Genomic DNA, 5,463 nt, shown 5'->3' with positions numbered 1-5,463 from the left:
CTCCTCGCGAACGCGCTCCGGTTCTGTTCCCGTGACTAGGCGCGTCCCTGACACCACGCGACCTTTGGGTGTCGAAAGAAAGCATGTAGCTTCCTAAAAAGATGCAGCAACTTCGCTTGTAAATGAGAGGCACACCGCGCAGGCGTGGCTTTGTGTGTGAACTTCTTTTCTTTTTTTTCCTTCTTCCCGATGAGATAGTTCTATGCCCGTGCGCATGCGTGAGAAAACCCCTGGTTGAGCGATGGTGCTTTGACATCTGAGAAGCTCGCAGGAGGATCCCATCAGTGCCTGTTAAATACAGTAAGGCGAGGCAGTTTGAATACAAAGCAAATGAGACTATGTTTGAAATTTGTAGAATGATTATTTTATTTATTTATTTATTTATTTATTTATTTATTTAAATCGAGCTCGTTTTATGCTTACCGGTGCACAAAACATACCTCCAGAATGTTTGATTGCGCAATATCCGCACATATTGCAGGTCTTAGACAGTCTAACTCCATGTTTAACGCAGACTGAAGGTGTCTATCATTTGAGCAGAGCATCTCTTGTTTAAGCTGTGATTGATCCAATTTTAATGGGTTGAAAAATAGATGGGTGGACCTGCAGCTGATGACCACAAACCAAAGCTCTACATGTCTGGATAATCTGAATAATCATGTTTGAAATAAGGCACATGCAATTTGCAAATGTTTGTCTACAAAACACAGAGAAACATTTGCAACACACATTTTCTCTCCTGGCAACTTTGAAGCAGTATCAGGGGATCTGGTTTCCCTACGTTGCTGGGGTTAGACTTGCTGTACAACAGGGGAACAATCCCATATTTCACATGAATTGGTAAAATGAGCAGAATATGGTTAGGCAACACAGAAGACTGGACACTTGACCATCCTTTCATGAGAATATATGTAAGGCCAGTGACAGATGTTGGATGAGATGGCTGTCTCCAATCTGATTCATCCCTACGGTGCTCTGTCAACAGGGCTTGGAGCAGACCAGTTCCTCAATGCCAAATTCAAAACATTTACTTGTATGCTGAAGCATGAAGACTCCCTGAAACTAAGGGGCCACCACAATTCCCTCTGTACTCAACTTTCCTGACTCCATTGTGTAAAGTGTTGCTTTCCTGCCAACTCCCAAACCCCCAACTTATCCAATGGATTGTCAGACGGAGAGTTGTGCTTTGTCTCTCCATAAAATATGTCTCCACTTCAGTCGAATCATTTTTTAAATAACTGCATCTAGTTGCATTGCAGGCTTGGATCTCGCTGCTCAACCATGGAAACCCACAAATTCTACTATTCTTGAGCTGCTCTTGAGGTATAATGAAGTTTTGAGGCCTGAAGGCCTTTTGAAAGTTGTTCCTCAGTGGCCATTGGCTGATTCTATGTGGCTTAGCATGTCAGGGCTGAGTTGTCATTGTTCCCAATGGCTTCCAGTTGAGTGTGGCATTTTTAGCTCTGAGGAAATTTTACAACCGGACTCGCTGCACATATGGCATCCTATCATATTACAAAGCTGGAACTTCTCTAAGCTTCTGAGAGCTTTTTGTCAGATTTTTGTCTTAGGAAACAAAAAACTTTGATCATTAGTTATCAGAGCATGTTAAAAGTTTCTAGTTTTCTGACGCAGATTGACTTATGTCTGCAACAAGTTACGAATCTAATTTTGTCTCAACAGATAAGCTTCTAATAAGTAACTTGAGTTGATTAAAATATAGTGTGGCTTTCAAGGTGGTGATCAGGACCTCTCCTTGGGTCTGGAGACTCTAAGCTGGGAGTCTTGAGATAACATCCAAAAGTCAAGGTAAATAAAAAAAATAAATACAATCTTTTCTTTTATTGGTTTTTTTTTTTTTTTGGAAAATGGTAAAAATAAAGTTTTTCACCGGGTAAATTGTCAATTTTCGTCAATGTATACTTTTGAATTTTGAATCCATCTGTTTCATCAGTTCCTGCTTTCATTTGGCACTGATTAACAAATCAGTTTGTACACGTGTAGCAGTTTGTTTATTCATTTTCAAGTATTTTTTGTTTTTAGAAATTATGAAGTTAGTCATCAGAATTCTAAAACATTCAAGAGTATTTTGATGCTTTACTGTTTTGATTTACTTTAGTTCTGATCCAGAGTTGAACTAGTTGATTTTGACAAATACTACAGTATCCCTGACTGTTGGTCAAGGATAATTATTAAGGTCATAAACATACATTTCCTGTGAATATAACATAGAAAAATTACTTGCTTGATAACTATAAATTGCTGTGCTGGTATGAGATTGATTTAATGTTATACCTTAAAAAGTCATATATGATCTACAAAAGGGAAAAATAACAAGCATCCATTGGGATTATAACCATTTTTTATCTCATTGGCAGATTGTCATCCCAAGCTACTGTTGCTAGGTACATGTTTTTTTTGTTTGTTTGCTTATTTTTCTTTACACTTATATCACAGAAGTAGGTTTGCGCAAAATGGTGTTGGGGTGAACTAACCCAAAGATATTAGCAACGACGATAATCACTGTAGGACAACAAGGACAGACATCTCCAGAAGAAACTCTTGACATTGAAATATGAATCCCCCTTTTACCCAGTTTGTCTTGCTCACATATAGTATGTGACCTAATTAATAATATGTGTTGCAGAATAAGTAAGAAAGTAACAGGCTGGTGTTTGCTATAGCATTTCTGACGCCTTAACAGTTGAGCTATTGTTGCTGTAACGTCAATGCATTGTGCAGATACGGAGTAGTCATAGTACTGAATAATGCTTAAGCTCATCTGACCTGCAAGTGGAGGCAGTCACAGTTCACTGACATTTATAGGAGAAGTGACGTAAACAGAACATGTCGTTCTAGTCCACCACATAGTTGCCGCCCGTCTGACTTCTCCTTAACAGGAGGCTTTTTAAAAATGCTACCTGGGAGGCATTTTGCTGCCAGTGTTTGGTCAGCACAAACAAAAAAAGCAGGAAACAATCTCATAACAGGGTAATCTTTTTATTCAACATTAATACCAAAAGCCTTAAAATGCCAGTGAATGTGCCTGCTGCACATTCAGAGGGTACAACACAGTTGTCCCAGAATTTATCTCCAAGCCCTGATAAAGATAACAGTGAGAATTTTCAAAGGTCCAACACTTAGGTCTATAATAGTATGTGTAAAATCAAATGGTCACGATTATTAAGTTCTGAATATTGGAGTTTTGGGTGGGTGGGAGGGAGAGATGGACGGACAGACGGAACGGATGCTTTTAGGCAATGGAGCTGGTTAAAATTACGGAAATACAAATATATTTCATCATCTCCTTTTTTTTCCAGACATGGCCTATTTCCCAGGCTTCTAGGCATGCCGCAAAACTGATTTGTGGGAATGACCACAAATTGGGAGAGTTGTTTCAGAGATCAGTGTTCATAACCAGAATTTGTGCATAGCAGAAAATAAAATTGTTTGTAACAGATCAATCCTAAGAAGTGATGCATGCAATAAACTAAGGAGTTGATTTTCACAAAGAAATAAATTAGGCAAATTTATTATCAGCGTGGCAGAAGTACTAATTAAAAGACACAGTGGAACAGTTTGCAGGTTGGGATGTTGACCAAATGTTTTGTATGTACATAAGACTTGATATGTGGAAAATGCCTCTCTTTAAAAAATATTGCTGTAAAAAATACATGTGTAAAACACAATCAATATGACCAAATTGATTATAATCTGGCTGTTTTGTTCTTGTGTTTATTTATTTGCCTTTGTTATACAACACAAAATGCCCTGCAAGACAAATAAAGCGTGAAGAGGGCTATTAAATAAGGAACTCTGACCAGGTCTGAGCTGTTTTAAGCTAATAAGTAACATAGACTAATCCCCTTGTCCAAAGGTCTACAGTAATAGAGATCAGAAGATCTAATATAGTGTATTGTATTTTCCTTTATATACAAATAATAAAGTGTATATTCTATTTTCTCAGTAGATTTTTATCATTTTAATTATAAATGCCCTCATCTGTCTAAATTATCACCTTACTGTCACATAAGCGCATCGTGCCTAGAGCTCAGTTCAGCCCTGTATGAAACATTTTTATGCAGAGGTGTTTTGAAAAAGCTCTGTCTCCATGGCACCACATCTTTCTGCTTTTGTTACTATATTAAGCCTATGAAAGCGCTGTGCGCATGCGCCCCGCGTGCCTATCAGAGGCCTCCAGAACAGTCTGGAACTCTCCGGAGGAGGTGTCAAGAATCTCACAGTCACTCCAGCACCCTCACTGCAGTCGGCTGCTTTCGGATACCGTCTTTCTCAAACCTACTGAATCCGTCCTGATGTGGAACTTTATATCATTATAAATCCATTAAACCCATGGGAGTACAATTTACTATTTTGGTGGATCGACCAGACACCAAAACGCAAATGTCGTCATCTGTGGTTCTCAGACTTGGATTACTATGGATACGGGACCGACAGGCTCATATTGTTCCCCTTGTAAATTTTTTTGAGAAGGAACTGGAGTGATATATCAGAAACCCTCTCTTGGAATATGTCTCTATCTGTCCTCAGGTCTAAATAAAGAAGTCTTCAAATCGACGTCAAAATGTGGATTTCATTCGATGTGGGTGTCAGAACATAAATCACGAAAAGACGACAAGCTTTAAAACGTGTTCCAAAGACGAGAACGAAACCTTAATGTGTGTTGGGTGTTAAAACAATGTTTGGTGAAACTAGCCAAAGAAAATGTGGATTCATTACTGTGAAAATACGTACAAAGTCCACACAAAAAAATCAACAAAGCCTCCAGGGGCCTAGGTCTTTGTTCTACGCCATTTTGTGAGACTAACAGTAGTAATAGTTTCGTCAGCCATTTTGCCCTTACGTTTCAATAAAATAATGTGAAGTAACCGTCAAAAATAACGCAGTTAGCAAGCGACGCTGACAACTGCTTAATACATAAAAAATGATAGTAATAGAGATAGCAAAATAGATAAGCTGGTGACTAAAACGATTAGTTAAAAAGCAATCGACGTCTGTACCCAGCTGAGGTGTCCGTTTATCTTTTTTTTATTCAGTTAATTTAATGGCTATGACAGCGAAGGTGAAATGAAAGATAAGTCCACGATGGGTTTTATAAGCTCTCAGTCTCATAGTAAATGTTATTGAAGTGTGCCGTTGTAAATGTTTTCTTTTCCTTTGCTTTACTGAATACTTTTGAATATAAATGTTTCCACTAGTGAAAAATAACAGGGGAAAAAAAAGAAAAATAATGGCTTTTACATACAAATCTGGTTTATATTTTTATACATGCCAAAATACAATTCAGACTAATATTTAAGCNAGATATTAAAGAAGAACGGTGGATTTAATAGTGACGGTTAAAATACATAGAAATAAATTTTTTTCCTTTCTTTTTTTCTTTTTTTTTTTTTTTTTTTTTTTTTTTTTTTTTTTTTATTTTTAGGCTAAAATCTAAAAACA

The sequence above is a fragment of the Poecilia latipinna genome, unplaced genomic scaffold (genome assembly GCF_001443285.1).
Source record: "Poecilia latipinna isolate Pla-1442-1.1 unplaced genomic scaffold, P_latipinna-1.0 Scaffold2040, whole genome shotgun sequence".
Classification (NCBI taxonomy): Eukaryota; Metazoa; Chordata; class Actinopteri; order Cyprinodontiformes; family Poeciliidae; genus Poecilia; species Poecilia latipinna.
Note: the sequence above shows the minus strand (reverse complement) of the source record.